We start from the raw sequence: 10,426 nt of genomic DNA, 5'->3' as shown, positions 1-10,426 counted from the left end.
CAGCAACCAAGGTACATGCCCTTAGCCGGAATTGAACCTGGGACCCTTCAGTCCGCAGGCCGATGCTCTATCCACTGAGCCAAACCGGTTAGGGCTGATGGTTTCTTTTGCTGTGCAGAAGCTTTTTATTTTGATGTAGTCCCATTTGTTTATTTTCTCTTTAGTTTCCAATGTCCTAGGACAGTGGTCGGCAAACTCATTAGTTAACAGAGCCAAATATCAACAGTACAACGATTGAAATTTCTTTTGAGAGCCAAATTTTTTAAACTTAAACTATATAGGTAGGTACATTGTTATTAACTTAATTAGGGTACTCCTAAGGCGTAGGAAGAGCCACACTCAAGGGGCCAAAGAGCCGAATGTGGCTCGCGAGCCACAGTTTGCCAACCATGGTTTTATGAGATGTATCGGTGAAGACATTGCTTCAGCATATGTCTGAGACTTTGTTGCCTTTGGATTCTTCTAGAATTTTTATGGTTTCTCGTCTTACATTTAAGTCCTTTATCCATTTTGAGTTTATTTTCGTGTATGGTGTAAGTTGGTGGTCTACTTTCATTTTTTTGCATGTATCTGTTCAGTTTTCCCAGCACCATTTATTGAAGAGACTGTCTTGACTCCATTGCATGTTCTTGCCTCCTTTGTCAAATAGTAATTGAGCATATTGGTTCGGGTCAATTTCTGGGTTCTCTATTCTATTCCATTGATCTATATGTCTGTTCTTGTGCCAGTACCAGGCAGTTTTGAGAACAGTAGCTTTGTAATACAGCTTGATATCTGGTATTGAGATCCCACCTACTTTTTCTTTCTCAGGATCACTGCAGCTATTTGGGGTCTTTTTTTATTCCAGATGAATTTTTTGGAACGTTCATTCTAGATCTGTGAAATATGCCATTGGTATTTTAATGGGAAGTGCGTTGAATTTCTAGATTGCTTTGGGTAGTATGGACATTTAATGATGTCGATTCTACCAATCCATGAACATGGGATGTTCTTCCATCTGTTTATGTCTTCCTCTAGCTCTTTTTTCAACATCCTATAGTTTTCTGAGTAGAGGTCTTTTACCTCTTTAGATAAGTTTATTCCTAGGTATCTTAATTTTTTGGTGTGATGGTAAATGGGACTACTTTTTTAGTCTCTCTTTCTGTAAGTTCATTATTGGTGTATAGAAATGCCATAGATTTCTTGGCATTAATTTTTTATCCTGCTACATTGCCGAATTCATTTATTAAGTCTAATCCTTTTTTGATGATGTCTTTAGGGTTTTTTACGTACAATATCATATCATCTGAGAATAAGGACAGTTTTACTTCTTCATTTCCAATTTGGATGCCTTTTATTTCTTCTTCTTGTCTAATTGCAATGGCTAATACTTCCAGTACTATGTTGAACAGGAGTGGTGAGAGTGGGCATCCCTGTCTTGTTCCTGTTCTTAGGGGAAATGGTTTTAGTTTTTGCCCATTGAGTATGATGTTGGCTGTGGGTTTGTCATATATGGCTTTTATTTATTTATTTTTTTAAATATATTTTATTGATTTTTCACAGAGAGGAAGGGAGAGAGATAGAGAGCCAGAAACATCGATGAGAGAGAAACATCGATCAGCTGCCTCCTGCACATCTCCCACTGGGGATGTACCCGCAACCCAGGTACATGCCCTTGACCGGAATCGAACCCGGGACCCTTCAGTCCGCAGGCCGACGCTCTATCCACTGAGCCAAACCGGTTTCGGCATATATGGCTTTTATTATGTTGAGGTATGATCCTTCTATTCCAACTTTGCTGAGAGTTTTTATCAAAAATGGGTGTTGGATTTTGTCAAATGCTTTTTCTGCATCAATTGATATGACTATGTGGTTTTTATCTCTCAGTTTGTTTATGTGATGTATTATGTTTACTGATTTGCGGATATTGTACCATCCTTGCATCCCTGGGATAAATCCTACTTGGTCATGGTGTATGATCTTTCTGATGTACTGCTGGATCCGATTTGCTAGGATTTTGTTGAGGATTTTGGCATCTATGTTCATGAGGGATATTGGCCTATAATTGTCTTTCATTGTGTTGTCTTTATCTGGTTTTGGTATTAGGGTGATGCTGGCTTCATAGAATGAGCTTGGAAGTGTTCCTTTCTCTTGAATTTTTTGTAGTAGTCTGAGGAGGATAGGTTTTAGTTCTTCCTTGAATGTTTGGTAAAACTCCCCTGTGAAGCCGTCTGGTCCTGGGCTTTTGTTTGCTGGAAGCTTTTTGATGACTTCTTCAATTTCTTCCATAGTTATTGTCCTAATGTAGATTCTTCCTGATTGAGTTTTGGAAGGTTGTATTTTTCTAGGAATATGTCCATTTCCTCCAGGTTGTCTAGTTTGTTGGAGTAGAGTTGTTCATAGTATTTTTTAACAATCCTTTGTATTTCTGAGTGGTCTGTTGTTATTTCTCCTCTTTCATTTCTGATTTTGTTTATTTGGGTTCTCTTTGCTTCTTGGTGAGCCTGGCTAGAGGTTCATCAATCTTGTTTATCCTTTCAAAGAACTAGCTCTTGGTTTTGTTGATCTTTTGTATTTTTTTTTGGTCTCTATGTTGTTTATCTCCGCTCTGATCTTTATTATTTCCTTCCTTCTGCTCACTCTGGACTTTTCTTGTTGCTCTCTTTCTAACTCTTTGAGTTGTAGGGTTAGGTAATTTATTATCATTGTTTCTTGTTTTTTGCAGTAGGCTTGTAGAGCTATGAACTTCCCTCTCAAGACTGCTTTCACTGTGTCCCATAGGTTTTGAATTGTTGTATTTTCATTGTCGTTTGTTGCCATGATGTTTTTTATTTCTTCATTGTTCTCTCTGGTAACCCAGTCATTGTTTAATAGCAGGCTATTTAGTCTCCATGTGTTTGATTTGTTTGGATTGTTTGTATTGTAGTTGATTTCTAGTTTTATGCCATTGTGATCTGAGAAGATGCTTGATATGATTTCTATCTTCTTGAATTTGAAGAGACTTTGCCTGTGACCCAATATATGGTCTATTTTTGAAAATGACCATGTGCACTTGAGAAGAATGTAAATTCTGTGGCTTTGGGGTGAAATGTTCTGAAGATGTCAATTAATTCCATCTGATCTAGTGAGTCATTTAGGATTGATGTTTCTTTTCTGATTTTTTGTTTAGAGGATTTGTCCAACGGTGATAGTGGTGTATTAAAGTCCCCTACTATGATTGTATTGCTGTCAATCTCTCCCTTGATCTCCTCCAGAAGTTCTTTTTATGTATTTGGGTGCTCCTATATTGGGTGCGTATATGTTTACCAGAGTTCTTTCTTTCTTTCTTTTTTTAAAAAATATATTTTATTGATCTTTTACAGAGAGGAAGGGAGAGGGACAGAGAGTCAGAAACCTCGATGAGAGAAACATCGATCAGCTGCCTCCGGCACTCCCCACAACTGGGGATGTGCCCGCAACCAAGGTACATGCCCTTGACCAGAATCGAACCAGGGACCCTTCAGTCTGCAGGCCAATGCTCTATCCACTGAGCCAAACCAGTTAGGGCTTCAGAGTTATTTCTTCTTGTTGGATTGCTCCCTTTAGTATTATGAAGTGGCCATCCTTATCTCTTTTTATGTCCTTCACTTTGAGATCTAATTTGTCAGATAAAAGTATTGCTACCCCAGCTTTTTTTTTTTCCATTCGCCTGAAAAACCTTTTTCCATTCCTTCACCATCAGTCTGTGTGTGTCTTTTTTCCCGAGGTGGGTTTCCTGTAGACAGCAGATATATCAGTCATGTTTTCTTATCCACTCAGTTACCCTATGTCTTTTAATTGGGGCATTTAATCCATTTACATTTAAATTTATTATTGATAGATACTTGTTTGTCGCTATTTTTATTCTTTACCCCCTGTGTTCCTTCTTCATTTCCTATATTTTCTTTTTACAGCAGACCCTTTAGCATTTCTTGCATTGCTGGTTTGGTGGTAGTAAACTTCCATAGTCCTTTTTTGTCTGTGAAGCTCCTGATTTCACCCTCAGTTTTGATTGATTGCCTTGCTGGGTACAGTATTCTTGGATTTAGCCCCTTCCTTTGCAGGACTTTGTATACCATTCCCTTCTTGCCTGAAGTGTTTCTGTTGATAAATCAGTCACTAGTCTGATGGGGGATCCTTTGTAGGTAACTTTCTGTCTCTCTCTGGCCGCTTTTAAGATTTTTGCTGCCAAAACCGGTTTGGCTCAGTGGATAGAGCGTCGGCCTGCGGACTGAAAGATCCCAGGTTCGATTCCGGTCAAGGGCTTGTACCTGGGTTGCGGGCATATCCCCAGTGGGAGATGTGCAGGAGGCAGCTGATTGATGTTTCTCTCTCATCGATGTTTCTAACTCTCTATCTCTCTCCCTTCCTCTCTGCAAAAAATCAATAAAATATATTTTTTAAAAAAAGATTTTTGCTTTGTCATTGGTGTTTGCCAATTTAATTATAATGTGCCTTGGCGTCGGTCTTTTGGGGTTCATTTTGTTTGGGACTCTGTGAGCTTCTTGGATTTGTGTGAGTTTTTTTCAACCTATATCAGGGAAGTTTTCTGTCATTATTTCTTCAAACAGGTTTTCTATTCCTTGCTCAGTTTCCTCTCCCTCTGGCACCCCTATTATGCAGATGTTGTTTTATTTTTTGTTGTCCCAAAGTTCTCTTAGGCTCTCCTCCTGCTTTTTAATTCTTTTTTCTAGAAGCTGCTCTGCTTGTGTATTTTTTCCTAGCTTGTCTTCTAGCTCACTGATGCGGTCCTCTGCTTCTTCTAGTCTACTGTTGATGCTTTCTATTGAGTTCTTTATAGCAGTGATGTCATTTTTCATTTCTTCTTGGTTCTTCTTCATTTCCTCTTGGTTCTTACACATATTGTTGAATTTGTCTTCCATTCTTTTCATCCACCTTATGACCATTTCTCTGAATTCTTTCTCTGACAGGTTGCTTGCCTCCATTGCCTCCATTTTGTTTACTTCCTTTTCTGGTGATGCCTGTTTTTCTTTCATATGCGGGCTGTTTCTTTGTCTCCCCATGATCTTTCTTTTCCAGGTGTTTGGTTATGTAGTTCTCTCTCTGCTGTGTTGATTTAATACAACACAAGAAGGCACAACGCACAAGGCAATGAACACAAATGTATTCACGATACTAATAACCCCAAATATAGGTGACTACCAGAGAAAAGAGAATTAGGGGTTAAGGGAGAAAGAAGAAGAGAAAAAGAAAAAATAGAAAAAGAAAAAAAAAGAGTGCAAAAATGAAATTGGGAAAAGGAAAAATAAGTAAGAGAGAAAAGAAAGAGAGTGAAATAGAAGAGGGGAAGGAACTATCTATATGGGGAGAAAACTCCAATAGAACAGCCACTAATTCCAACAAATTCCAGCAACAGATACCTAGAGGTGATTGCAAACTACAAACAACTAATATCAAGTGAGGCAAGGGAAAACAGAAGCAAAAAATAACCAAAAAAACCCCAACAAAATATAAAGAAAAAGCAAAACAATCTCACAATCAAGCATAAAAAACCCTCAATATAATCAACAACCAAGCAAACAACAACAAAACGACAGAGAGAGAAAAAATTTGGATAGTGAAGAAAGAGAAGAGAGAGGTGTATATGTACTTAGAGCAGGGGATTGGAAATTAGATATACAAGTAGGGTGAAATTTTAACCAGGTAAAAAGAAGGAATAGGGAAAATCTAAAGCAGGAATAGGGTAAGAGAAACAGGACAACAGAAGGGGAACAGTGAGGAAGGGAGTTGTGGCATAAAGGTAAAGTTGAGATAGAGTAAAATGATGCTAAAGGAAAGATGCAAATAGATTGTATAATACTAATCCAAAAATAAAATAAAGAGAAAATTGCCAGGGTCCAACCCCAGCGGGTCCAGGGGTCCCCAAAGGTGTGGACGGAGTCGGCGAAGAAGGAACGATACAGAGATAGCGTTCAGTTGATCATCATAGCCGGGTTCACTTGTCAGGGTCTCCAGCCAGGTTCTGTACAGGTACTCCAGTCAGGTTCAGTGTCCAGGTTCCAGTCAGGTTCTCCTGCCAATCTCTGTAGTCAGGTTCAGTCCAGGATCCCTTGCCATGTTCTCCCGCTAGGCTCTGTCTCTAGGCTCCAAGGCCAGTCCCTCTCCAGGATCCTCCAGCATGCTCTCTCCAGCGAAGTTCTTCTGTCTCTAGGCTCCGTGTAGGCTCTGTCTTCTTGACTCTGTTCTAAGTTCTGAGTTCTGAATTCTGTCTCATGATTTCTGTGTTCTGAGTTCTGAGTGTTTCTGTCTTGTTACAACTGTATTTATACCAGTTGATTCAATCCTATCAATCTCTATTACAAAGGTTAGGGCGTTTCTTATCTCCATTCCAGGGAGAAAAGATTATGTAGTTTAAGCATGATTGCTCGTAGTTAAAGGGATTAATTACCCGCCTGGCACTTAGTTGAGGGGTTTTATTCCCTCCCTAACTTCAGGGGAAAATCCCTACCTGTGGATTCAACCTTTCTCGGAGAGGTGACCTTGGTTAAAACACAGCGCCAAGAAGGTGAGCAAACATATTAAGAACCATATGCCATATATGCCAGGTCCCTTGAACAGCAAGGATGGACCGGCTCCCGGCAGAAAATAAAATGACACTTAAAAAAAAAAAAGGTAAAATGGTAGCAGTAATAATACTGGTTAAAAATGAAAATGTAGTAATTAAAAAGGTAAAATCACTTGAAAAAAGAAAAAAAATAGTTTCTTAAGTAAAAGCTGAAAAAAAAAATGTGCAGTAGTGAAGGTCCTTCATTTCCTCTACTCTTCTGTTTGGCACGCCTTAGTCCTGTCAGTTATTCAGGAGAGTGTTGAAGTTCCCTGTGATACACTGTTCCTCCGTGTTGTAAACCACAGTCCTGATTTTAAAGTAGGCTGTATTTGTTTCCCAGGCTGCCTTTATTTGTATTTATAGAAGAGTCTGTTTGTGGTTCAGCCCCTGGGCGGCAGTGTTTCTGGATTGACCTCCAAGGCTACAAGTCCTCTCTAGCCAGTATTTAGTTTTTGTTTTCTCTATTGCACTTAATACTGGTTTGGGAGAGTTGACTGCCCTTGAGCTGGTTCCTTGGTCGTTACTCCATGCTCTGATTCCCAGGTTCCACAAAAACAACTTTCCCCTGCAGTCTCTGTGAGTGACCCCAAATGGGTGATCCTATGTACTGGATTTAATAATCAAAAGCAAAGATTTAAGGAGAAAAAAACCACACACACAAAAACAAAAAGAGCCAGAGTGTGCAATTCTCCCAAAGTCTCTTCTGCACGTCCTCTCTCCCCTGGCACTAAGCAGCCAGCACATTGGCAAAATCTGAGGCTGCCTTTTTGCACCCAGTCCAGCTATGGGCTGATTTTTAGAGTTCCCTTCTGCCAGAAGCCCTGCGGAACCCCTTTCACACTCACGGATCATGCTGGTCCCAACTGCCGCGGACTTCCCCCGCACATGTGCGCACGTTCCTCTCTCTGATCTGAATTACAAACCACACTTTTATCTAGGCGAAATCTGACCTTTCCGTGAGGAGGAGCAGGGCTTGTCTGAGTCCAAGTATTCGTGCTGCTTGAGATCCAGTGTTCCTAGGTTCGTAGCTGGACCCTGGGTGCCGTGGTTGCAGGGTTTCTGGATATATACGCTTCCGATATCAGCCACTCAAGATGGCACAGTCTCCCCGGCTGAGCCGGCTGCTCCAGGAGAAATTTCAGCAGCAGTGGGGGCTGCCCGGTTAGAGGAGCTTGATCTGGCAGTCTCCAAAAGTCCTCTGGAGTATAGCTATTGCTCACCCACAAATTTACACTCTCGGTACGTCCACACACTCTCCTTTCGTTCTCTCACTCTTACACTGTGTTACAGTCTGCCTTCCCTTCATTAGCCATCTTCTCTCCTCATCAAGTATTCTATGTAGTTAACGGAACTGTATGTGCTGGACTTTCATAGAACTGGCAGCACAGGAAGCTTTTTTACACCAGTGTCATCATAAACATCTGAGTAATGCATTTCCCTATGACATTGTGATAGGTATGATATCCCTAGGTGATTTTAATATTTCAAATCCACAGTAATCTTTTCTTTTATAGAAAGGATTTTATTTTTCATTAAGTTCTAATTGACATTAGTTTAAGGTGTACCTGACATGATATTTGTCTATATTGTGAAATGATCATCACAATAAGTCTCATTAGCATCTCCTTTCCCCCCATTGACCTCTCTGCCGGGGCCCAGCCCCAGCGGTCCAGGGGTTCCCAAAGGTGTGGACAGAGTCAGCGAAGAATGAAGGACATGGAGACAGTGTTCAGATGATCAGCATAGTTGGGTTCTCTCTTTATTCTCCTGTTATATCTGTATACCATTTGATCCTATAAGCATGCCTCTATAGTTACATCATCATATGTTTTGGGTCCTCCCTTGATCTTCTACAGTTCCTCGTTTCATGTCTATAGTTTCTTATCTGACCTTTGCCAAAAATCCCATGTCCATTTAGTTCTGTTGATTTTAATCCTGTCCATTCTATTCCAAAGGATAGGGCTAGTTTATTATCTCCATTCCAAGGTCACTACTCTACTGTTCTGTTAAGCTACAAGGAAGTAACTGAAGGAGATTATCCTAAGTAAAGATTATGTAGCTTAAGGGTGATTGTTCGTAGTTAAGGTGATTAACTACCCGCCTGGCACTTAGTTAAGGGGTTTTACTGATTTATTTCCTTCCTTAGTCCTGTTAATCCCTAACTCCAAGGAAAAATCCCCACCCGGGGAAACAATCTTTCTTGGGGAGGTGGCCCTGGTTAGAACACATAGCGCTAAGAAGGGGAGCAAACATATTAAGAACAGTATGCCAGGTCCTTTGAAACATATGCTGTGCAGATGTTTCTTCCCTGCAGCGACTGTGTCAAGCAGCAAGGGTGGACTAGCTTCTGGCACCTCTCCCTGACTGCTCCTATCCCCAGCACATGCCCTCACCCCCTCCTGTCTGTGTCCATTGGTTATGCTTATATGCATGCATACAAGTCCTTCGGTTGATGTCTTATCTATCCACCACCCCTGCCATCTTGCTGAGGTTTGACGGTCTGTTTGATGCTTTTATGTCTAGAGATCTATTTTTGAGAGCTTGTTTGGAGGTTCTAGCAGGGGAGCGCAGCTACTCGTATACCCTTGACTGAAGACTGGTCCTCTCCTCGGGGGGTGGGGGGACCGGTTAGTCAAAGGTTGTCCTCTTTGACTAAGCGTGCAGCTTCGGGAGGGACGCACATGGATCGGTGAGGGAGGAGGGGGACACCCGCCTAGCCAGCCAGATCAGCCGAATCAACCCTGGCGATCAATGGGGTGACAGATGTTGCAGCCAGATCGCCCTCACATCCTAGAGATCTATTTTTGTTCATCAGTTTAAGTTGTTCATTATATTGCACAAATGAGTGAGCTCATGTGATATTTCTCTTTCTCTTATTGGCTTATTTGGCTTAGCATAATGCTCTTCAGGTTTATCCATTCTGATGCAAATGGTAAGAGTTCTATTTTTACAACAGCATAGTATTCCATTGTGTAGATGTACAACAGCTTTTTATTTATCATTTTTTTAAATTAATTTCAGAGAAGAAGGGAGAGGGAGAGAGAGATGGAAACATCAATGATGATAATCACTGATGGACTGGGCTGTGGGCTGCTTTGTGCGCCGTGGGGTCTCAGCAGTGTTGGCTATGATTCAGTGGGCTGTTGCTCCAGGGTGGTGGCAGGGCCTGTGTCCCACTTGGGGGAAGCTGAATGTTGCTTTGTTGGTGCCAGGTTTGTGGTGCCGCTTCTTTGTAAATAGCCAGTGTGTGTCACAGCACCTGCTACTTGGAGCGTCTGCCCGTGGGTGGTCAGTACGTGTCAAAGCGACTGGTCGGATGGTCCTAGGGACACTTAGCGTAGTGCCCTTTTATATGTATAGGTAGATTATGTGTGTTTACATGTCCTAAAAATCATGAGTAGAGGACTTTTTTCTTTTTTTTAATATGGAACGCTTCACGAATTTGCATGTCATCCTTGTGCAGGGGCCATGATAATCTTCTCTGTATCGTTCCAATTTTAGTATATTGCTGCCAAAGCGAGCACAATGAATAGAGGACTTTTGTAGAGGGCTAAGTTGCCCTATCCTGCTCATGCCTGAGCTCTAACTCTATCTTCTTATCTCCATGAAATGAGAGAGGAAAAAGAAGGTCAAACTGAGTTACTAACCAATATTATAAAAACAGCCCTAACTGGTTTGGCTCAGTGAATAGAGCATTGGCCTGTGGACTGAAAGGTCCCAGGTTCAATTCCGGTCAAGGGCATGTACCTTGGTTGCGGGCACATCCCCAGTAGGAGGTATGCAAGAGACAGCTGATCGATGTTTCTCTCTCATCAATGTTTTTTCTATTCCTCTCCCTTCCTCTCTGTAAAAAATCAATAA

The 10,426-nt window shown here is 41.2% G+C and overlaps 1 non-coding gene across 1 annotated transcript; it reads right to left on the bottom strand.

The window, feature by feature from the left end:
* Nucleotides 1-9,983: 9,983 nt before the first annotated feature.
* On the bottom strand, nt 9,984-10,088 carry LOC132236211 (U6 spliceosomal RNA). The gene has a single exon (XR_009453177.1). It is a non-coding gene; the product is annotated as a U6 spliceosomal RNA (small nuclear RNA).
* Nucleotides 10,089-10,426: the final 338 nt, after the last annotated feature.

This window comes from Myotis daubentonii, chromosome 5 (assembly GCF_963259705.1).
Source record: "Myotis daubentonii chromosome 5, mMyoDau2.1, whole genome shotgun sequence".
Classification (NCBI taxonomy): Eukaryota; Metazoa; Chordata; class Mammalia; order Chiroptera; family Vespertilionidae; genus Myotis; species Myotis daubentonii.
This window is presented reverse-complemented; position numbering and strand designations above follow the sequence as displayed.